At 38.8% G+C, this 25,977-nt stretch overlaps 1 protein-coding gene across 4 annotated transcripts in view; it reads right to left on the bottom strand.

The window, feature by feature from the left end:
- Positions 1–25,977, bottom strand: part of NKAIN3 (sodium/potassium transporting ATPase interacting 3) — a 547,012-nt gene that overhangs the window by 325,356 nt on the left and 195,679 nt on the right. The gene's annotated exons all lie outside the window — the stretch shown is intronic.

Below are 25,977 nucleotides of genomic sequence, written 5' to 3'. Positions count from 1 at the left end.
AACTGAGCTGTGTTCAAGAAAACAACAGACCAGGAGCTTTAACCAAAGAACAGATGGCAAAGTTAGTCAACAGAACACATCTGCTGGGGCCCATAAGGAGATTCTAAATGACCATGTGTTCCCCCAGGCACGCTGAGGTGAGCTGTGTTAAGTCCTGACTTCATTACTGTCAGCTGAGGGATACATGATAACACTTGGCAGGCAGCTGGATATATGGGATGATCCAGACTCCCCCTTTCCCAGGAGGGAGCAGGATTTTATGCAGCGGAGAGCAGCATTCACACCAGGAAGGTAGGCACTGGTGCTACTGTTCAGCGGTGTGGAGTCTGGTTATTTCCCTTCCATCTGTCGGTCCATCTTCAGTCCGACCAGGCACCATGGGTAATGGGAGAAAAACTCCCCACCAGCCAGTTTTTCCTTCAGACCATCTTTACGTTGATGTGCCTTAAACTACATTGTGGGTCAATGTATTCCTTCATTCCTTTACTCAGAAAAAAAATTGATAAACCAACTACTCTGCCCCAGACACGGGGCTGGGGATACAAAAGAGGTCATGATCCTGTCCTGGAAAAGCCCAGTCTGGTTGGGAAAACCGACATGTGATTAGATCCTTACAAGGCCTGGTGAGAGCGCTGCCACTGTGAAAAAAACAAATACACAACAACAAAAACCAGTGGGCTGGGAGTACAGGAGGGAAGAGCTAATACTATGTCACTATAGGAGGAACTAACTTAGGAAACACAGGCAGAATTCATGTGAAGCTTTAAGGGTAGATAAGTTAGTACCAACCTATGAGACAGCAGCGTGTGGTGTGCCACATACGGACAGAAACAGGTGAGAACAAGACGCTCCTAATGTTTATAATCACCTAATAGCCGAGACTTACTAAAAGGACGTGAGGTATGTGGTCTCTGGTGAGCTGTGGGTGTGGCTGGGACATTTGTTATTGTGTCCCACAGAGAGTCACTTTCTGTTGTAGGTTCAGAAACTTTTTGTCTCTGGCCCCCTGATTCCAGTCCTCATAACTACACCACCAGTGAGAAGGGCTGATTTGACAGACAGAACACATCACGGGGACACCTGAAGTGTGGTTCCTTATGAAGGTGAAGAGACTGCGCTTAGGTAGTGTAGATTTGAATTGAAGCAAAAACCCAAATCCAGAAAATGCAGAATCGAAAACAAAGCAGAATGCTATACTGCTTGCATTGTCTTACATCTGAAGGGACATTACTTGCAGAGGAAAACAATTTTCTAAGTTGTTTCAATAATTAGTGCTTTTAATCCAAGAACCAACAGTGGCAGAATCAATGAATATGAAGGTCTGACAATTAAGTTCGTGAACTCATCCTAGAAAAACTGCTACATGCCTCATTGCTGAATATCACCATGTCACCTTCGAAATACTCCCCTTGGGAAGCTATGCACCAACACCAATGCCTAGTCCACACTTCAAAGCAATTTTGGAACTCTTTTTCTGGAATGGTCATCAGAGCTGTCGTCGTATGACCCTCGATGCCCTGAATGTCATCAAAATGTCTTCCTTTCAATATTTCCTTTGTCTTCGGGTAAAGAAAGAAGTCATTGGGGGCCAGATCAGGTGAGTATGGGGGTGTTCCAATACAGTTATTAGTTTACTGGCTAAAAACTCCCTCACAGACAGTGCCGTGTGAGCTGGTGCATTGTCGTGATGCAAGAGCCATAAATTGTTGGTGAAAAGTTCAGGTTGTCTAACTTTTTCACGCAGCCTTTTGAGCACTTCCACATAGTAAACTTGGCTAACTGTCCAGTCGGTACAAATTCGTAATGAATAATCCCTCTGATATCAAAAAGGTTAGCAACATCGTTACAGCAAGTTCACAAACTTAATTGGCAGACCTTGGTATTATCATATTCTGATCTGAATTAAAATTAGTCTGCAGACAACTGCCAAGATGTAAGTTCTTAAGGTCATAGGACAAAGACCTAACGTTAAAAGTTTACTTGAGTCTGAGCTGGGATTGAGCTTAGATCCTCCAGCATGTTTAATGAAGGTTGTATATGAAATATATTTACTACACTAACTTGCTAAAGAGTTTCAAACTCAAAAAAAGAGTCTGGAACAGCAAGTGGATCCAGTGTTGGAGTCCAGTCACATTTCAGAGTCACTTCCTGTCCTGGTGTTAAATGATATTCTTCAAAGGGCCTAATCATTCCCTCCCCCTATTTCACAGCTCACTTCTTAACTTCCTTCCTATTTGTTCCATCTGCTTTCAATGATAAATTCTATGATTTAATGGTAAGCTGTCTCAAACCTTTTGGAATGTGGTGATTAAATGCATTTAATAAAAGCAAACTAGTCAGTGCAATGTCAACAGAGCAGTGCAGATAGCCAAACCAAGTGGTATGTTTGGCTGGTGCTAGAACTAGTACAGGAAGCCTCTAGCACCACCACCAAATATATTGGGGGCTATTTTCGTTTCCTACGAAGATTCCAAGAGCTCAGCTTGACACTTCTAACTTCCAGTACTCATTTTCACATGGGTCATAACTTGTCAGTCTCCTCAACCCCCAGCATGAGCTGAAAGTGCAAAAAAGGGCACATCTGCTTTAGCACAGTGGGAGGCAGAAAGGAGCAACGTGTCAGAAAAATTTATCAAGAATAATTCGATGTCAAACTATAGAAAACCTTAACGGTTTCAGGTAATTTTTTCCCTCTTAAAGAAATTACAAAATTATGATATAAGAACACTACTCCAACTTGCATCCTAATTTGCTTTCTTGAATAGCAGAGGAAAAGGGTGAATTATTTGGAAAGGCCAGGAGTTGCATTCAATTCTATGTATGCCTCTGGGAGTGTGTTTAGTACGTGCCTCTCGTCTGCTATGTGTGAGAAAAGGGAAATAGATTGAGAACTGCTGGTCTAGCAGAATGAAAATGGGCCTTGGTGTCAGATAGTCCTGATTATAATTCTGCTTCTGCCACTGTGACTTTGGTCAAGTTACTTAGATTCTACGCACATTGGTTTTTTGACCTGTAAAACTGGGAAAATGGTCAGTACCATTTAGTGGGATAAAATGATATAAGTGTAGGCTCTCAGTATATGACTTAGTTTCTCGTCCTTCCTCCAGTGTTCTGAATATTTACTATACAAGTTAGGAAGCATTAGGTTGCAAATAACAAAAAAAAACACACAAAACCTCAAACTGGAGCTGACAACATGGTAGGTACTGTCCTTATAACTGAAAAATTTTGTGTGTCAGAATTCAGGGATGTTGTGATCTTTTGAATCGTAGGAGAGAAGGAGAGTGAGAGTGAGAGCAAGAGCAAGAGAGAGAGTGCAAGCGAGTTATCAGTATAAATGATGTCAAATGTCAATGTCACTCAAACAATATGAATACTACACAGAGAAAGAGTAACGGTATAGAGTAGATGAGATGCTGGAGAGGCAACCACAAAGTCCACTACAGTGACAAACTGGCATTTTAAAGTCCTTATGAAAACATTTTATGTTACATTTATTCTAAAAAAACACACAAAATAAATATGTTACATTTATTCCACAAAATACATACATATAAAAATTCATACACACACACACACACACGAGGTGTGATAAAAAATATGGTGAATGTTTAAATAAAAGAAATTATTATAGTAAAAGACACCTTGCCATTAATCCCCCTCAAAAAACTCCGCCTCGTTTCGAAAGCACTTATGCCATCGTTCTTGCCACTTTCTGAAGCAGTTCTGGCAGTTCTCTTTCATGAGTGTCTTTAGTTGCACTGTCATGGCTGCCTCGATGTCCTGAATCATTTTGAGTTTGGGGAAGAGCCAGAAGTCACACGGTGCCAGATCCAGTGAACAAGGTGGATGAGGGCACATCGTAATATTTTCATTTGATAGAAATTGCTGTACCAGAAGCGATGTGTGACACTGAGCGTTGTCATGATGGAGGATGATTTACGGCACACTTTAAAACACACCTTGTCTCAACTGTCGCTCACATCCGGCTGACTGCATCGAACAAGTTGAAACTTGTTACACACTGTTACTAAGGTTTGACGCACAGCTTCCTGTATTGAAGCCCCCTGCTTTTCTGTTGGATGGCACTTGGCAGCAGCATTTGCCATATTTTGTGATCACAATGGAAAGATTCCTTCATCATGAAAACACTCTGTGTCACACATCATTTCTGATACAGCAATTTCTGCCAGATAAAAACATGATGGTGTGTCCTCATCCACCTTCACTGGATCTGGCACTGTGAGATTTCTGGCTCTTCCCCAAAGTCAAAATTACCATGAAAGGTAAACGTTTTGAATCGATTCAGGATAACCAGTCAGTCATGACAGCGCAACCAAAGATATTTACGAAAAAGGACTTCCAGAACTGCTTCAGAAAGTGGCAAGAACAATGGAGTAAGTGTGCTTGAAATGAGGGAGGTTAATGGTAATGTGTCTTTTAATATAATAATTTTTTATTTAAACATTCACCGTAATTTTTGATCACACCTCGAGTGTATGTGTATACAGATGTTTTTTGACTTATAATGAGATTACATCCTGATAAACCCACCATAAATTGAAAATACTGTAAATAGAAATGCACTTAGTACACCTAACCTACCAAACATCAGAGCTTAGCCTAGCCTAGCTTAAATATGCTCAGAACACTTATGTTGGCCAAAATCATCTGACACAAAGCCTATATCAAATATCTCCTGTAATTTATTATGCATATATTAATAGCTTATGTACCATCATAAAGTCTAAAAATCGTAAGTCAAACCATCCTAAACTGGAAACCCTCTGTAGAGTTGAAGAGAAGATGTTACTCTAAGGAGATACAGAGAAGCCATAGGTCAGGGTCCACCCACACTGACACAATCCCGTCACCTCTTGGACTGGAAGTTTGGGAGTCAAGGACCCTGTTTATCTTTTCTTTAGAATTCATCCAGTGGTTTTCTTCTCTTCATAGAATCATACAGATAGATGCAAAGAACTAGATATATTCATTTCACTAACACACACACACACCAAAGACAACACCAAAAATCCCTTCACTAAATCCTTCTTAAGCAACCAACTTCATATTGATATTATGATGTAAAAAAATCAGACCTAGCAAGAATCCTGAGGATTCATTACACTCTTGACATTTCCGAAACAGTTTTACACATAAAGCACAAGCACTTCTGATGAATATTTAATATTGCATCCTGACTGAGTCAGAGAGGCAGACTACTAATAAATTTTCTAAAACATTAGTTCTTAACCTGTTTGTAGTGTTTACTAAAAAGCAAATATTTTTTCACATCTCAAATATAAGAAAAAAAACACTGAGGGTTAGTGAGTTAACTCCCAAATGTATAGAAAATGCTCTGCTAATTATGTAGGGATTATTTCACTTGAAACTTCCAAAATAGTCACAAATTCAGAAACCTTACATTGACGTTTCAAATAAAATGCTCTATCTCCATTATTATGTTACAAATATATGGTTCCTGGTTTGTTGTTATTGAGGGAGAAGGTTTGATTAGCCGTGAATTTTAGTGAACAATGAGTTAGCCATATGTCAGCCTCAGACTGCAAGTAAAATAACTTACTTTTTCTTTGTCAACAACAGAAGAAACATGGTAATGCTTTAATAAAGTAGATCTTACTGTTGCATTTGGTGAATTTTAATCAAGAGTCCAATCGTTGGACTCCTGAGTCATCTGCTGAAACTAAGATTGGAGATTGTGGTCTTCACCTCAGCCCAAGATGGGAGGTTGGGGTAGTGTCACGTGTCTGGTTGTGAGCTGCACTCTCTCTGGTTTGGGGACCATAATGGGAATCTGGCCCGGGCACTAATAAAACTGAGATTTACCTCTTGGAGACACTGGTGTGAACCTACATGGAAAAGCCAGGGGCTGCAAAGTGGGTGGAGGAAATTGTGGGGATGACACAGAGGCAGGGTTCCCAACGCTGCTTCAACTACAGGGTGTATATTAGGGATGGCGTGGGTCATGGGGTGATGCAGGAAGGGGGCTTCAGGGACATTTCATTGCTGTCATTGTTGTTTCACTACAGTTTACTATAAGCTAAGTCTTGGCCAAGTGAGTGGAAAGAACCATGGAGAGGTTATCGAGGAGGAGGCTGTGCCCATCACTAAGCATAAAGCCGCGGGAAGGGCTGCAGATGCTCTGAGCCTTTGCTTCTCATTTCTAAAATGAACTCCATTTTCCATCGAGTGTTCAATGGTCGTACAGGTACACAGGGCCATGGCATTTTTGTTTGCCCCATCACATAAGGTTTTGAGATTTCTTATAATGCTAAATACTGTTATATGAATATCTTAGAAATCGATCTGGTTTCTGGGAAGCGTGTATCAAGTACAATAAAGAAATCGAGCAATCCATTACTTAAGATCTTGCCTATATGTGAAAAATTACATATTGTTTGGAGGGAATCCAGTTCGACCTCTACTCAAATTCTACTCTAAAATGCCCTTGATTAGGTAATATCCAGCTTCTTGCTTAGATGGAAATTTGCTGTAGGGGCCCATTCCATTTTTGGAGCACTTTGTGTTACTGACGTATGTGAGCTGAACATCGGTTTGCTGAATCCAGAAATTTGTTTTCCTCATCTGTTCTTTGTAGTAGTCCTTCTCATATTAATATTTGTATGGCTCATTGCATTATGCTACTGTTCCTTATGTCCCTCCTAACCCTTCCCTTTCTCATTTATTCTAACTCCTATTCCTTCAGCCCTTCTCTCATTCCATACTTCTCAAGCCTCTCATTCTGCAGATTTCTTCCTCTGATCCACTCTGAATGATCAATGCCTCTCATAAAATGTGCCAGACACAATCTTCCAGATGGGGTATGGCCTCGTAAACCTGGGCATGACCTACAACTGAGCACTAAACCAGGGTATGTCATGTCTTTTCAAAGCCACATTGTAACTTGTAATCTGTTAAAAATCCTCACTTATTTAATGTGAACTGCTGTTTGCTTACTATTCAAAAGTTTAATATGAGACATCCACACTATAGATAACTAGTATGCCCTTGCCCAGTGCCATAACAGGGACAGAGTCCTGGATATATCTGAATTCATCAAAAAGACCACAGAATTGTGGTTCTGTCAAATAATTAACTCAGGTTTTTGAAACTTTAGATAGGAAAACCAATATCAATAATCTTATGAACACCTACAAAGTTTTAAAATAGACTTTAATTGCATCAGAAACTATATAATTGATTTAACCTTCAGAAGACCATCTGATAAAATCTAAATACGAAGATTTGGAGAAAAGCTATTAATATCTAAATGATCTCATCTCATTTTCTTTATTTTTACTTTACTTATAAATTACTTCCTATATATATATATATATATATATATATATATATATATATATATATATATATATATATTTGTACCAGAATTCCTTTTTTTCTCTGAGTCACAAAGCATTGTGGATATAGCTAACAATCCCTTCCCTATTTGTACTCTCTGGAGGTAAAAAAACTATGTGAAGTTGCTGTCTTATGTGTATTTAATATTTTTACTATACATTCATGTATATGTAAACCATATAATATTTTTTTGTGTTTTAAACATTTATATAAATGGTATCATGCTGTATGTATCTTTTTGCAACATTATTCAGTATTATGTTTCCAGTTTTACTAACATTGATATATGTATATCTAGCTCATTCATTTTGACATATCTATGGTAAATCTCTAGTCAGCCAGTTTAATTAGCAAACTTCTTATGGAGAGGTCAATCCATTGTATGCAGTTGTTCACTACTACAACTAATGCTGCAATGAAAAATCATATACACATTTCCTTGGTATATGGGTGAGAGTTTTCATAGGGTCTCTCCTTCAAAGTGGAATTGTGAAGTCAGACCATATGCATGTATTCAACCCTCTAGGTATTTCCAAATTGCTCTCCAAATGGTTATGTTTATATTCTAGAAGGAAAAAGAAATACTGTTCTATATGAAGGTAAGACAATATTTTCCTTTTGTCGAACGGAAAGTAAAATGCCTAGAATGTCCGATAAACCTCTGGTTTAGTTAAAGAAGACAGCAAAAAAAAAAAAAAAAAAGTAACTTAAAAAGACAAGTGCAAATTCTAAGGCACTATTTGGTGGAATGTATGCACTGAGTAACATTACAAGAAAAAATTTTATAAAATTCTCCATTGTAGTTAGTACAGAGAGAAATGTTCTTGAAATTGTTGTCCATTGCATTACATAATGGCTCCTTGATAGATGCTTTGGGAAAGATTCCTTTGTGGAGATTGTAGAGAAGCTGTACTTCTTGACATCTGCTCTTATTATCCTCCATACTCTGTAAATTTTATAAGTGTTGATATTTTTCACTTTGCTTTGACCACTGGAGGCTTTGACCACACAACCAAGTGTGTGACCCACCACTGGCAACAATGCAAACCTGAATGAAAGACTAAACTTGTGCTTGGCACTATTTTCTTTTCCGACTCACATCCTCTCCAACCAAACATCCCAATGAATTTATTTCTTGCACTGATAATATTAGTATTTTTATGAGCTGCCTCAAGTCCCTTTGGGAAGGAAGTGAGATGTGTAAGAATAAATGAGAGAATACAGCAAAGAGTGAGTGACTAAATAAATCTGTATCACCAGCCTTGAGTGCAATCTCATCAGAAGTTCTGGTCTTGCTCTTTAAACTATTTATTTCCTGGACATTGCCAGTTAAATAACCTACAACTGATTCAAATTCTACAATCAAACCCAACACCTTCCTTACAAAATAGCTTCCTCCTTCTGATATCTCTTCAAAAATGTTTTACTGGTTATTTTGCATGATAAAAGTAATTATGCATGTTATTATTAATGATAGGATGGTGGAGAAGGGGAATTCCACCTCCATAGTCTCCCTTTGTCCCCTCACAACCCCACCTACAAAATATTATTATTTAATATAGAATTCAGAAGTTTTTCTCAATCTCATTTCAAATGTGAATACTAGATTGTTTAGGACACATTTTCTGTGTCTAGATGTGACATGTACACTACGCTCAATGCTAGAATACAAAACGAAGTGGACAGAATCCCTGTTGTCTAAGAAGTTTAAGTAATTTCAGTATCATCTTTGATTAATTTATCCGTTCTCCTTACATATTTTGTCACCAAATGGAACTGACTCTTTTTTTGCATTGTCTTGCGGGATCTCTCTTCCATTCTTGTACAATCACCATTGCTTACCGTTCTTTCATCTCATTCCTAGACCACTGAGATCTCTTCCTCACTGATTTCTCCAATCTTATCCCCCAATCCTGTCATCGTTCTTGCTGCTCACTGCTGCCAGATTAATATTCTCCAAATACCCGTTGGCCATCTCTCTCCTGCCTCAGCTTCGCTTTCCCATCTTATCCCTGTAGCTCTCTGGTGACCTTCCACAAACACCACTTCAGCTGCCACTCCTCCTACTCCTCACAGAAGCCTCTCCCACATCCCAACACCTCCATTTCAGGCAGGACTGCTCTTCCTGCTTCACAGAGAATGGAGAAGCCTCAGCTTCCTGTTATTCCTGTACCTTCCCCCATTCCATCACATTCAGCATATTTGCTTCATTCATTTACTGTCCTTTTCTTTCTCTCAACTCTTGGTAAAATGTGCTCATTCATTCTTCTCGATTCCCAAGTCAGTATGGATAATATGTGCTTTCGCAAGGCAGCCCTGACAAATAGAAGGAACAACATTGCTGGATTCCTATTTGCGAAAGAAACAGACAAGATTGGTAATTAGGATCAGTGTAGTCACACCCACGGCAAGAGCATGTTTCCCACGGTAACCCATCTTTCAGGTGTAATCTGTGGAGAAAACATTAAGAATGGACCTAACTTAAGTAGAGGGAATTACTTAAAGAATCTTAAAAACACTCATTCAGGTCAAGTGCAGTGGTAAAATAAATAATTAAAATTTTAACAGAGAAAAATATGAGCTGGAAAATAAATTCGATTAAATATAACATTTGATTATTTATGTGGTCAAAAACAGGAGGAACTCTTCCAATGAACCTTTGATGTAAACCCCTCTGATTAGAACTAAATCCTCTTCTGTTCCAAGGAGAAGCAAGAAGCTTGTGTACAAAACAAGAGGAAGAGGCAATTCCCCCATGAACAGCCTTGGCAGGTTTCCTGCCAAGTAGGAACAAGGTCTCCTGCTTATGTCATCCTTTCCTCTAGTTATGAAACTGCCTCTTCTACTGCCTCCTCCTCCCACTACTCAATATCTGCTTCTTTTGAAATGTCAATTTTGAAAAAGTTAAAATTTACTCGTAAGAATGCTCCACTGAGTAAGCATTTGGAAAAATGTAATCAGCTCTCATTAGGGGTTCTGTGGCAGAATTCTTGGTACAGAGCACCCCACTAAAACTAATCTGAATGTACATGATGGCTCACAGCAGGAATTATAAGATAGTTGTTAATTGAAGAAATGTATATGGGATCATTTACCCTTTGAGGGTCTCTCCACACCACCCCCCACCACAGCAGCCTCTGCAAAGATTGAGGTGACAGCTCTAGATGGTTCTGTGTGGGCTCTTTCCTATGGACCCTTCAGTAAAATCAATCCTGATGTGCAATTAATACATCTCTAATATGACCATATACATCACCAAACTACTGCAGCTATTAAATCCGAGTATCTTAGGCATTCTCTGAAGGCCTGTATTCATTTTATAAAATCTCAAGATATACTCAGTTGTGAGAGTAAACAAGTAACCAACATAGGCTGCAGAGAGTGCTCTTAAAGATGAAGAGTGAAAATAGCACAGCTGTTCAGTGTAAAACCTTTACAAAAACAAAAAAAACAAATTTGAGGAGTTCTGGACAGATACCTTAGAAGGATGGGTGTGCCTCGAGATTTCAAATAATTGAAGAATGCCACGAGGGTTAATTGGTGTCAGAAGTGCAAAGCTGAGGAAACCACTCACTGTGAGTTGAAAGTGAGTAATTTGTTCCATCCAGGGCTCTTTTCTAAATGACCTACGCTGATTCCCATCAGCAGACAGAATTAGTTATCACTGCCCATGTGTTCCTTCTGGGCCTGCTCAGTTTTCAATTCTCTGCCATTTGGTTGAGTTATTCTCTAAATGAATAAATCACTAATTTATAATTAGACCAAATGACAGCATAAATCTCTGTAGTGGAAAACTTTGGAAATGACAACATGAATCTTTAGACAAATTAGAGCTATAGCATGTTTCTTATTCTTAAAAGCAATTGCCTTAAATCTTGGCTTAAAATCTAGGTCAAGATACATTAGCTAGATATTTTTTTGATGGGCTTAGTGTGATGGACTTAATTCTTTTCGTCATCTTTCCTTGTTTTTCATATACATACAGAGAGACTATTCTAAAGTAGTAAGTTTGTCAAAGACATTGACATAAAAAGTCTTGTCATCGGCTTTGTGTTACAGAGAATATTATGTGAAAGCAACTACTGTTACTTTAAGGCCAGATCATTATCCTTGAGGACCAAACCACACAGGAGAAATTCCTCATGGCAACGCTAAAACTCCATAAAATAATAGACTCTAAAATGATAAGGCTGGACAAGCCAGCTGAGTTACTAATTCATTCTCCTCTCTGGGAGGCTTGGACAAAGCCTGGCCTCCAGTGTAGTGCTGTTGGCAAGAGAGCCGAACTCATTGCTTCTTATCCTTGCTGCAGCGCACACTCGTAGGTACAGCTGACTGCACATATAAGTGTGAAACAAACTTGCTACTGATGCATTGCCTTCTGCCCTCTTCCAATATCCAGAACCCAGGTAACTTTGTAGTCATCAGAAACCCTGAGGTCTCCCACTGTGCTATCTCTTGGGAACACTATGCACTCCTAGAGTGTGGGCCTCTCCATCTCCCTTCCCCTGCACCAGGAAAATATTTCCCAGCCCTTAACATTTTGATTTCTGGCACGCACCAGTGAATATTGGTGGGCTATTTAATTACTCTCTCACACATGCCTGCCTAGCTGTTCCCTTCTCACTGAACTGACTTAGCACTTGTATCTGTTTAGGTAAGTTTGATGAATACCGAATACAGAGGAATGTGGTCAATATTGAGAAACTTGGTCCCTGTGCTGTTGAGATCCGAGAGCCGCACTCTCCAGCCCTCTCTCACCAAACACAGTACTTAAATGAATACATGTTTCATGTCTGAATACGATGACATCTAACCTCAGAGTAGATCCTAGACTACTGCGTTTTTAGGCTCTTGGCTTTCCATTCACTCTCAGCCCCAATGGAAGACTATGGGAAGACTAGAGTAGCCAGGCAACTTGAAGGTCATTGCCACCACTGCTTCCTAACAACTGACTGGACCCAGAACCCACGCCTAGTCTCAGCCAAAACCTTGAGAACTTCTAGTCTCACATTTGAAATGTCTTAAAAGCACTTATAGCATTTAAGAATTCAGACTTCCCCAGACTAAGAAATAAAACAATTTATGGACTTCGATAGATGATTGGATAAAGAAGATGTGGTACATATATACAATGGAATATTACTCATAACAAAAGATGAAATACTGCCAATTACGACAACATGGATGGATCTTGGGGATATCATGCTAAGTGAAATAAGTCAGAAGGAAAAAGCTGAGAACCATATGATTTCCCTCCTATATAGGATATAAAATTGAAAGCAACAAATGAACAAGACAAACAAATAAACAAACACTCACAAACACAAACAACAGTATAGTAGTTACCAGAGGGAAAAGGGGTGGGAGAAAGTTTAGAAAGGGTAAAGGGGGTCAAATATAGATTGACAGAAGGAAATTTGACTTTGGGTGGTGAGCACACAATGCAATACACAGATGATGTATTACAGAGTTGTACACTTGAAACCTATATAATTTTATTAACCCATATCACCCCAAAAAAGTAACAAAAAATAAAACCCTTAAAGGTTAAAAAAAATCACAAACAAACAATGTAGGAAAAACCTTAACTAAAGATTTTGATGATATCAGTTAGCAATGTTTGCTAGTTTCTAGAATCATTCTTTCTTGAGTTGACAACAGTTAAGTGCTCTGCGCTAATGAGTCTTCTGAGACAAATTGGAAGTGATTTGTGGAGAATCAGATGCTGCAACTCAGGTTCAGGCCCCAGATACTCTTTTTGTCCACGATTCTGCTACCATGCCAACAATGAAAGCAACCCAAGGTCATCTGCAAGTGGGGTCAGGGGGCTGACTGTATTGAATTCAACGTGGATGTGTGTCTGGCCTCTGCAGACCATTTAAATGAGATATATGTGTGCCCCTCAGGGATACATGTGGGGTTTACTGCTCATTCACCATGGGTACAACTTATGGCCTCCACCACTCCAGAACTTCTTTGCTTTCATAGCTAAGCATGTGCTCAATTATCAACACATTCCCAGGCAAGAAAAAATAAAGTTAGAAAATGCTGTCTATCAAACCAGTCGTGTAATCACATAGATTAATTGTTCTTCCAACAACACTTAGAAACAGCTGCCATGTGGCCTCCCTTCCCACAGGTTATCCCAGAATCCCAGAATAGAGCAGGAAGAGACCTTGAGAGAACATTGATGCAATCCCCCAGTCCTTCAGACAGATGCAACTCAATCACCCCAGACAGAGGCACATTGGCCCTAATTTTAATGAGTCCAGGGACAGAGCTCTCAGGACCTTCTATTCTAAATAAAGAGAAATCCTTTCTTACAGCAAAACAACCTGTGCCTTTAGAGCTGAACTCTATTCAGTGTCTAGCTGTTGCTTGAGATGGAGAAGGGCCTCTCTAACAATTCCTACACTCTTTCCACACAAATAGAAGTTGGCTTCTTCCTTGTGGCTGGGATTGTCCCAAAACTTTTAAAGTATTAAAATAATGTCTATAACATTCACTTCTTTCTCAAAGTTATCTGTTCCTTTTTTAGCTCTTAAGTCCAGAATTAAATACTATTTCTCAGTAAAGTCTAACCAGATGTGAGTAAAATAAAATGTCTCTGGGCTGCCCGGTATGGTTCACCACTGGCAATATGTGTACTTGAAATGTGGCTAGTGTGACTGAGAAATTGAATTTTAAACTTTCTTCAATTTTATTTAAGTTTAGATCTAAAGACTGGTATTTGCTATGGTGTTTGGCAGACTTTAAGTAGGAAACAGCTTGAGTTTATGAATCTACTTTTTCAAATGTGAATTTTTATGACGTATACATAATGTTCAAGTATTACTGATGAAAATTAGGCACCCACTTTGAGATGTATTTCAGCATATAATACAAAGAGGATTTTGAAGACAATATAAAAAGAAATTAAGTATCTCATTAATATTTTAATATTGATTACATGTTGAAATTATAACATTTTGGATGCAATGGAGTGAATGTCTGTGTCTCCGTCCCTCGAAAAAAATTCATATGTTGAAGCCCTATACCCAATGTGATGGTATTTGGTGGTGGGGCTTCAGAGAGGAAATTAGATTATAAGGGTAGAGCCCTCACCAGGACCCAACCATGCTGGCTCCTTGATCTTGGACTTCCAGCCCCCAGAACTGTGAGAAATAAATGTCTATTGTTGACGCTATCCAGTCTATGGTATTTTGCTATGGCAGCCAGAGCTAAGACACTGGGTTAAATAAGATATGTTATCAAAATTTACTGTTTCTTTTTTACTAGTTTTAGTGTAACTAATCACAATCCTGAAAAGAATCCTGGAATGGAAATTCTATCTCTTATTATATTTCCCCTCTTAAGCATCAAACGTCTGACACAGGAGGAAAAGGTTGAGAGAAGAAAGGAAGAAGTCAGAACAGCAGAATTTTAAATGTTGTGTCACCAGGTCATGATTAGAAGCAGTCAAGGAAGATGATTTAAGGTCATCAACGTGGTCTCAGCACTCCGCTAGTTCACAAATCTACAGCACAGGGACACACATCAAATGCACACAAGTTAATGTTAAGGCTTCTTGTTTGTTTGTTTCAGATTTTGCATATGGTAGATGTGAAGTGGGAGTTGGCAAAAAGGAAAAATGCTGAGAAAGATATTTCACATGTCCTTAGTACGTCTGGCTGGTCTTGGAGGCCTCGGACCAGACCATCTGCAGGGGGCTGTGCTGGGTACATATGGTGTGATGTGGGTACACAATTTTATGGCTTGGCTTGTAATCCAAGGGCAAATTCACAGAGATAAGAGGTCCGGGACATTGGAAAAATTAGGAAGTATTTTGAATGCAACTGGCTATGAATGCAACTACCTCATGGAGTAGAGCTAAGAAAGGGCCTATGGCCAGACCTAGCCCTGTCTGGGAGGAGAGATGAGGATGCAGAAATGTCCACAGAATGTTGATTTTGGGGGTCTATGTTCACTTCTATCATCTTAAGTTAAAAGCTGCTTTTTAGTTCCTCTTTGAACTCCCATCAGGTGTCTTTTATTGATAGCAAAAGAATACACTATGTGTGTGCCCCCGATGGCAGGCATTAATATTGTAGATGTTCTTATGGATTGTGATCTTCTAAACAGTCAAGTGTATAACGACTGCAGCTTTTCTTTGATGTGATGTGTATTCATGACATCACCATTTTAAGGGTCAGGAAAGTGAATCTGGCCTGGTCTGACAGAGAAGCACCCAGGAGAGTGAAAACAGAAGGCAAGAGATTTCTTCTGGATCTTTGAATGAATCTTCATGAGAATTTTAGCAATCTGACTTTCCCCTTAAGCTTTTCCTTGACATTTTGAAAGATTAACCCCTTGTGATTTCATTTGTTTTTAATAGTCTAACACCACGAGGAATTTAACCACACTGATATTAGAAGCACCGTGAGGCCACCAATTTCTTTTGTGTGTCCTCAGTCCTGCTGTACACGTGCTCCGGTACAAAGGTACACATGAAGTATTGCATAGTAATTTTTTTCCCTTAGGAAAAATATGTCCAGCTTACACACTGCTGAAGCTATTATATATTAGAATTTGAATGCTAAAATGACTCTCAGACATTGCCTAATAAATCCGTTCATGGTAGAACTGACAGAGCTGGAACCCGGCCATTAACATCCCTTCTAAATCCAATAGCTAGTTAGCAGAAAACTGCAGCTGGAATCCAGGTCATGAGAAGAGTTGCTTCTTTTATTGTCCTAGCAACAGCTGAGATTATTTAGGTGGACATTTATAAACGACTCAAACACACAGACAAGTTATTTCACACTCCACTTTTTGGCCTCTCCTATTAACTTTAAAGAGTCATGAGATAAAAAAAAGTAATTTATACTTTGTTTTTAGGACAACGATTTAAAATCTTTTGAGGCCTAATGTTCTTGATGCCAAAAGTTAGAACCAAACATCTAATACACGATGAATTTACATACCCTGGTGCCCAGCATCACTTAGAGAGCATTTATTTTGTGTGGGGAACCGTGCCAAACACTTTACGTGCATTATCTCATTTAATCCTCCAATATTCCGGGAGGTAGACACTAGTACAATTAATACGTGGCAGTGAGGAAACTGATACCCAGAGAGGTTACCTAACTAACTAACCTAAGGTCAAATATTCACCCATTACAGTGATGGAATCAGTTGGGAACCGACAAGTGCTGCGTTATACTTCAGTCTTCCACATGTGCTCTCACAGTGAACTCATTTGGCTGAATATGACCAGTCAGGTGAGCTCAGGCTGTGATTCCCATGCCACTTGACATGGGAAGAAATAGATATTGACATAGCTGTAGATACAGATATAGATACATGATAAAAAAATACGTGATAAAAAATACGGTGAATGTTTAAATTAAAAAAATGTATTACTGTAAAAGACACATTACCATTAATCCCCCTCAATATATGTCGTCTTACTTTGAACACACTTATCCCATCATTCTTGTCACTTTCGGAAGCAATGCTGGAAATCCTCTTTTGTGAGTGTCTTTAGTTGCGCTGGTGTGGCTGCCTGAATGTCCTGAATTAATTCAAAACATTTTCCTTTCATGGTCATTTTGACTTTGGGGAAGACCAAGAAGTCGCACGGTGCCATATCCGCTGAATAAGGTGGATGAGATGTATTGTAATGTTTTTATTTGACAGAAACTGCTGTACCAGAAGTGATGTGTGACACAAAGCGTTGCCATGATGGAGGATGAAGTAAAGACACTCACGAAAGAGGACTTCCAGAACTGCTTCAGAAAGTGGCAAGAATGATGGGATAAGTGTATTGGACGTGAGGGGGAGTATTTTGAGGTGGATTGATGGCAATGTGTCTTTTACTGTCATAATTTTTTTTAATTTAAACATTCATCATTCTTTATGATCACACCTTGTAATTCTCCTAGCTGATTCCTTTTTCTAGTGAAATTTTCAAAAGCAAACATTAAAAAAATAGACCCATTGTAAACAAACTGTTAACCACAGAACTTAAAATCGATGGTCCGGAGAGAATAAAGTATTTATATATCACAAGATGCTAATGCTGGAAGCAAACATGAGATAGCAGGTTATGGACGAGGATATTTACTTTTACTTTCCCGGTCATACACACTGTGTGGTAGAAACTACTAGTTCTGGCCTATATCCCATTCCCCACGGGGGATTAAACATCCCTGCCTCTTTGTAGTTTGGTGCCAGTTCTGTACAGTGGTCATTGAGTAGAAATTAAATGTGTCACTTCCACCAAAGCTTCTATTTACTGGTGAAAGGCCATACAGTATTCTCTTCCCTTCAATATCAGTGCAAAGCTGTGAGTTCCAGATTCTGTGGCTATAGGATGGTGAAGACTTCATTCTCCTGTATCACTACAAAACTGTATGGAGAACAACTTTCCTAGAGAATTGCTTAGACACATAATAGACTTTGCTTCATAAAAATAATAATAAACCTTTAGAATTTGGGGATATTTGTTACTACAGTGTATCTTTCGCTAGTCTTAATTAATACCCACTGCAGTTTTTGAGAGTAAGTTTATTAGACAAAAACAATTGTACTTGTGACCAAGCATTATTTTATTCTATGCTTAAGCAAGAAAAACATTACTGCCACAATTCAGAAGTCCTAACGAACGTGTGCAATCAGAGGAAACGTATGACTACCATATTACACTCATTTATTAAATCAACATTTATGTATTCATTTGAGGAAAAATAGCTACTCATAAATAATTTTAACATTAAAATAGAAGTTAATGACAAATTAAATAAGATGGTGAAGTGAATGATAGTTTAGGTAGAAAATCAGTAAATGATTTATGACTGGATGTCTGGAAGGAGCTGACAGTGACACCAACTACTAAAATGTATTAGACTGAAGGGGGAGGCATTTGGGGTATGGAGTAGAGATCAAATGATCAATTGGGTACACATTAAGTTTTAGATAATAAGACATTTCTAAAATGGAAATGTCAGATTGGCCATTTGGTACATATACAAGGCTGATAAAAAAAGAGATTTGAACTATCCATGTAAATTTACAATAGCAATAAAATTAATAAGTATCTATCAACTAACTGAACCAAGAAACCATAAGATTTGTATAGAATATATTTTTAAAACTCTGTCAGAGAACCTCAACCATATGTAAATAAAAGAGAAATATACTTTGTTAATGGATGAATGATTTCACACTTTCAAGATCTTTATTTTCCTCAAGTTTATCTGTAAATTTGATACAGTCCCAATTAAATTTGCAGAAAAGGCTTTTTGAAGATCTTGGAAAACTTACTTAAAAATAATGTGGAGCTTAGGTTATTTTGACAAAAAAGAGAAACAACAAAGATCTTGTTGTAGCACACATATATGAAGACACATTGCAAAGGCCTAGTAACAAACAGAGGCATGGTGCTGGTGCAAGAACGAGCAGTCTGAAAATACTGCATAACTATGTGAACCTGATATATGATCATGCTGGCAGCACTAATCAGCGGTGAAATGGTAAACTATTCATCAGGAAGCATTGGGAGAAAACTGACACCAAGTAAAAACCCTCTGAATCTTAATCTTACACCACACAGATAGGGGATAGATGAGATGGATTATAAATGGATTGTGATTAGAAATGACTTGTGAAAGGTGGAACTATAAGGTTAATACAAGAATATGCAGAAGAACATTTTGAGACTCCCAAATATACAAACTATACTCAAAAAATTGAAGGATCTGAGTACACCTAAGTTTTGATTTTTTGTTCAATGGAAGGTACCTTAGACAAAATTGACAGACTGGGAAAGATTTGAAATGTCTAAAATAACTGAGGGTAATAGTTTAAACATATAAGGGAACCCATACAAATCAAGAAGACAGAAAACCTCACAGAAAAGCAAGCAAATGCTATAAATAGATAATTCATGGTGAAATCCAAATAGCTAACACATGCATGAAGAACTGTTCGACCTCACTAGCAATCTAATAAATGCAAATTACAGCAAGGTGTGACTTTACCTCCATCAGACTGACAAAAATTAGAAAGCCCAAATAATAGTAAGTGTTGGTGAAGATGTGGGGAAATAGAAACCCATGCAGGGTTTGGTGACAATATAGATTAATACAGCCTTTCCGGAGAGTAACCTGACAGTATTTTGTGCAGTGGATTACTCATGTAACCCGTGATATAACAAATTCACCCCTAGATGGGGTGGATACCATACAAAAATACACATACATTTTTCTCATGACAAAAGGGAACATGAATAAGCATACTTACCATAGTGTTGTTTATGGCGTGGAAGAGGTAAGAGGCAGTATAGGAGAGGGGAAGTAAAATGTGCAAGACTTGTGCAATGGAACTTAGGATATGTTCATTACAGGTACATATAGCAATTTGCACAGATTTTAAAAACAGTGCTGAATAAAAAGAATGTTAAGAGTCAGAATGACCCTTGGGCACAATTTTGTTTTCTTCATGTTCCTGGATACAATTCAAAGATATTCTATGTAAAACAAAATTAAGCCTCTATTATTAGTAAACCTCTGAACCGGCATACAATTTGCTATATTTGACCCAATGGAGTAGACCCGACTGCATATATCCTCACTACACAAACACAATTGTTGATGAAATATAGAGAATCCTATGTGTAGCATAGCCAGATTCCAATAGAGCAGTTTGGTTTTGAAAAGCAACACTTCACAATTTAGAATCCAGAAATACAAATGGATGTATTTTGCTGTATCCTCCTATACCTACCTGGTCTTACTTCTAGAAAATCTGAACATGAGCGGATGTGACAGAATTCAGCTTTGCACATGTGTTGCCTGAATCCTGTGTTACAGTTCATTTCATTGCAGTAAATGGTCTTAGTATCATTTTCCTAGCAAGGTAAGAAGCATCTATTTATCATAAAGCGTTACTACTATTTACATACATACATGAAACTAAACAAGACCTCTGTCTTCTAGAAATGCAAATGCTTTCACAAGGGAAGATTATTTATTTTTCTTAATAACTGTGTTGCAAAGGAAATGTATATGATGCTAACTGAGCTGTCCAATAGAGTTTCTCTTGACATTTTATATAACTTTATTTTTTTTGCAAAAATGGATCTTATGATGCCAGCAGGAAAACAAATAGTGTGATAAACTCATTTACTTAGCGAGTTTCCCATAGCCCCTGCTGCCACATATTTTTGTAGTTAATTTCATTTGTTTCTAAATACTTGTTGGGAAGATAGTTATTTCTCACTTGCTGGTAATGTACCATCTGTTCAGAGAAAACGAAAACCATGATAAATAAAAGTTTTCCTGATCAGAAAGGAAAGCCAAGTTAAGGCTGAAGTTGAGGATTTACCTGAGCTTAAATATGCAGTTACATAAATAGACTCCCCGGGTGAGAGGCATAGTTTTACTTGTGGCAGCAGTTCAGATACAGTCTGATTACTACACATTTGTTCATTGCAAATAAGCAAATGATGGAGATTTCCTACATCAGTAACTGCGGTGTGGACACCGTCCTTTAGGATCTGGGTCTGTGAGTATTCTGCGAAGTCCCTATTTCCCCAATATAGCTTCTAGATGAAAGGATGAGAAAGTATAAGAGCGGAATTTGAGATCAAGGGGGCTGTTTGGAGGATTGAAACACTGAAATAGATATCAACCTGAAATAGAATGGCCTATGAAGTTGGAAAAGATGTCACAGGAATCTAACACCAAATCCTTTAAAACCAGTGAAAAAACTTGGTCACATATTGGAGGGGTCCTATTTCCTTGGTCTGATCACCACAGGAAGAGATGAGAGCATATTTCCAGGCCTTCATTAATTATTTAAAAAAGAAGATTGGGGTAAAAGAAATGGGTCAGGAACATTAGAGAGAAGTTGTGAGTGTCAGGGATTAGCCAGGTAGGGCAATAAACCCCTTACAAACCTATAATCTCTCATGGATAGTCTGATATTCACAATCATTTACTTATTAAATCAATCACCCATCAGTGATTTTAGTAAACTTCGTGGATAAGAACTCTTCATGGTCCTGGGAATATCATGTTAAATCAGGATTATCTCAGTTCTCCAGAATTTCATGGGATAAAAGAGGAAGTCAATTAACTCATTCATTTTTGCTATTAGAACTACATTAATTGAGCATCTAGTACACTGTAGGTACTATGAAAGACACTGGGAATATAAGCGTGAGCAAAATAGACCCAACTGATGTTTTCACAGAGATTACTACTTAGACAGAGAGAGAGTTATTAATTAAATAGTCAAAACAAAACAAAACAAAAACAAAAAAACTAATTCCATGGTCATCATTAAACGTAAGTTCAATGAATGAGTGGAACAAGGCTCTCAGAAGACATGGAACACAATATTAAGAAAGGCTTCCCAGGGAAGTAGTTCTTGAGCTGTGATCAGATAGACAAATAAGAGTTAGTTTGATAGATGTGGAGGAGATAACATTCCAAGCAAAGGAAAGTAGGATTGTAAAAGTTCTGTGAAGGCAGGAAATGACATGGCATTTTTGAGTACATGAAAGAAAGCCAGTGGGATTTTGGTAGAGACAGCAAGATGGGTACAAGACAGTGGCCTCTTGTGGGGCTTGATATGAAGTGTAAGGACATTTGTCTCCTGAGAATCACAAGAAAACTTTGAAAGGTTTTAAGCAGAGAACAGTCATCATACTGTTTTTTCAGTTTTGGGTGCGGTGGGCGAATCATTTTGCTGCAGCACAAAACAGTTTTGAGGACAGCCAGATGGAGGCAAGGAAATTAAGAAGAGAACTTTTCCAGTGATGTTGGTGGGGGCTAATTGTGGCCTTGGAGAGGCTTGGAGAGCCAACGGTCACTGAATCGATGACTAACTATGGTGAGATGAGCTCTATAAAAGCTGGGTTGGGGGTGCAGGGGGCCCAGAGGAGAACGATAGGAATTAGACTACAGCAAAGCATCCTGAAAGAAATGCCTCTTAAATGAAGTCATGAATGAGAAATTAATTGTAGAATAGAACCCAGAAGAGGATGTGGTATTCCAGGGCATGAGGAAAGCACGAGGGGACACACAGGTGGAGATGCGTGTGGGGAGCCAGATCAAGAGCAGAAAGAACAGTCGAAAGATGGTGCTGGGGGTTTGCAAGCAATAAGTAGAAAGCTGGCAATGTGATGTGGGTTCCTTTAGGAGGGATGAGAAGAGGAGAGAAACTGGACAAAAACTTTGGAGCACTGCCATTTATGTGGGAAACAGGCAATGAGCACCTGGAAACTATGTTGAGAAGGAACACCCAGGAGAAAGGGTGACACGGAGAAGGAAGGTGAGTCAAATGCCAAGAAGGGCTCAGGTAAGAAGACTAAATGCTGACTATGGATTTTAGCAACATGGAGTTTATCCACAATATGGCCCCCAAATATTATCCCAACTGACATCTCACTATGGTACTAAAACTCAACTTTTAATAAAGCCATTTTTCTCTCTATTCCTCCTTCTGATTCTTCTTTTTCTTCTTATTCTCCTGCACCTTTTCCTGCCTTTTTTTCCCTTCTCCTCCTTCTTGCTAACAAACCTTGTTTTCGTAAAGAACAAAATTGGTCTAAGGCAATCATAGCCTTCCCTGCGATTGGCCAACAGATGGACATGACTCCATACTGATGTGAGTTATCAGGGCAAACTGTCAAATAATACTCATGTGCTGAGGACGATGGAGTGAAAGAAGAGTAGGCCAGGTCCTTAATGACATAACTGGCTCTGAAAAGACCCTGGGACCAACTACCTCCAGGCATCTTGCAGAACAAACCCTGAATGCCCTTTCAGTTTATGTTAGTTTAGCAGTGTTTGTTGTTGTTGTCCCTTCCATCTAACATAAAGCATTTCTAACAGATATAACACATAATTATTCATAGTTCCTTATACCAACACCATTTCGTGGTCCCTTTTTCCTTTATTCATTCTGGTTCCTCTGCCAAGAGATCCTTGACCAAAATGTCATCTATGCCAAATCAACCCAACTTTCAAGACTCTCGTGTCACTTTCCATCACATGGTTTTCTCTATTTCTAGCAGTCCTAAGAAATTACATCCTCACTTCCATCCCTCAACCCTCTATTTCTCTTTCTATAAATCTCTTTGACCACTTAAAATATAGGTATTTATGCAAATGTTCTGCGTCCCTGGCTAGACTTTAATTTGCTCAAGGGCAAGATCCGTGTCCAAAATGCTTGAATTTCCCAGCACCTGATCCAATGCTTTGTCCAGAGTAGGTCCTTAATAAACTAAGTAACTTAATAAAATGTCTAAAAATTCTCACTATAAATGAAGCTAATAATAGAGGGATATGGATAATGTAGTATTTTGGAGAGTTATGAGAAGACAGAAAATTTCTAGCAGAATAATCAAAGTCAGGGGAAAGAATTCATAGCAATTTTAGACACAGTTTCATGGCCAATGATATGTGCCTGGAACTGCGGGCTTGTATCTCATAGCAATTTAGTGCTCATAGTACACTTGTGGCACCTGGATGCGTATGGTGCTTGGAGATAAGAACGCAGCCCCTGCTACACTTCATTCATAGCCAAAAGATCAGGGATACCAAGCTCAAGGCTGTTTTTGTTAAGGCAGAGACACACACTACTGGCAATACAAGAAGGGAGTATATAAAGCACAGACGTAAATGAAAGTGACCGATAAAGGATGTGAAGAACAAGGGTCACAGATCTCATTGGATGGGACCCTTCACTTGGACAGATGGCACTGTGGGTGGTCAGAATTATTCTGAGACAGTGAAATAGGTTCTGAGGTACAAACTACAAAGTAGATATAAGAAAAGAAGCACAAGAAGAGATGTGTCTACAAACGCCTTCCTCAGCCTTGACACAGCTTTCCTTGACAAAACCCCACTGCCCTCTCCTTCCCTACCTGCTTTGATGCATGTCTGAGTCCTCACAGATAGAGTTCATGCCAATGTAGCCACATTTCAGCATCATCCTTTAGTTGGCCTGCCCTCATTCTGGTATTTTTGCTCTCCCAACAAGGCTACCGCTAGATCTGCTAGAGAAGCCATCTCCTCCCTAAAGATACACAGAACTGTAGATATGCTGAGGGAAGCATATGATTGTGGAGAGAGGATGTGAATGCATTCCAAAAAGACCCTTCTTTAAAAACCTATTGAATTGTGAGAGGGCACGAGGGGGACATTTGGGTACCAACAATGATAATGCTCTCTTTCTTTTCTGGGTGTTTTGTGAAAAGTCATTCTGTGATATACTTCCAATTAGTGTATATTTCTCAATGTATGTTATACTTCAATAAAATTTTAGCTTAGAAAAACTTTCTGAAAAAGTGCTGAAATCGCTCTATTCTGAAAGAAAACCCCAAATAAAGCTCACGTGAATACGAGGGTCTCACTGAGAGGTGAGATGGTGAGGGACTAAATCATCATCATTGTAGAATACTGACTCTGTCACTGTGACAGAACACTTTGGAGTTAGCCAAGCATTTTGAAACACGTTGTTTTTTAGATCCTCCCCATGAAGTGGGCACGTCTAACTGGTCCCCAACACATGAGGGTTTGGCATGTGGCTCTAACTGCTGTTGCAGCAGCTACAGCCTAATGTGACAATGGGGGGGATATTCATGATGTGCAGCAAAGGGACACCAGTGGTTGTGACTTGGCTTGAGTGAGCTGGATAGAATAGGAGGATCCAAAAAGCGATGTCCAAGAAGGAAGGAGGAGGGGCAACTCTGGGTCTCAAGCAAAGGGTTGAAAATAGGGAATGTGCTATGACCAAACCAAACAATATCCTCAGGTTGCAAAGACTTGTCCTGGAATGATTCTGTTTTCTCTGACGGATGACCTTTCTGTTCCCTATGCTTCCCTTGCATTCGTGAGGAGGCCTCACTGATCTTTAATCAAAAATCTCCCCAGGTTTTCACAGACCCACTTTGTCTCCTACCCACCACACAATTTTCAATGACTATCTAGGGAACAAGGCATAAAAGGAATTATTTCCTAGAAGCAATAATGTGTCACCTTCCTATGGAAGCCCAATCACTAAGTTATGACAGATGTCTGTCTTAGCTGAGTCTGAAAAACAACAAATTGAGATGTTTTTCAGCACTTTTTGTGCTGTGGAACTAAAACATGGTGCTTTTACGCACAACGCATGAGCTAACAGAATCTCTCCAAAGGTCGTCTGATATGATACTTTGTGAGCAGAAAGCCCCATCTCTTTTACATGCCCTTTCTGAAAACCCCAACTGTTGTATATATTCCTCTAAGATCAAGTATGTAACTTATTCCTGTAAGTTCTTTCTGAGTAGGAGCCCAGTCTATTTTGTTCTTAGCTGCTTTTCAAAACCTAGTGGTAGGCACAAGGGATTCATCCACAATTATTTGTGAAGTAAATGAATGAATGACAAAATCGTGGCTGATAAGTGGTTCAGAGCTAGGTTTTGTACACAGTCATAGTAATTGCCTTTATTGTCATATTGACCTTATTATTGGCATTGCTTTTCTTGGTTCTTCCTTTACCTTTTTTTATTTCTTTTTTTATAGTGTTATTACATTTGTCTTGTCAGCTCTCAAAGGACTTAGC

Source organism: Rhinolophus hipposideros, assembly GCF_964194185.1.
Source record: "Rhinolophus hipposideros genome assembly, chromosome: 13".
Taxonomy (NCBI): domain Eukaryota; kingdom Metazoa; phylum Chordata; class Mammalia; order Chiroptera; family Rhinolophidae; genus Rhinolophus; species Rhinolophus hipposideros.
Note: the sequence above shows the minus strand (reverse complement) of the source record. Positions and strands in the feature narration are given on the sequence as shown.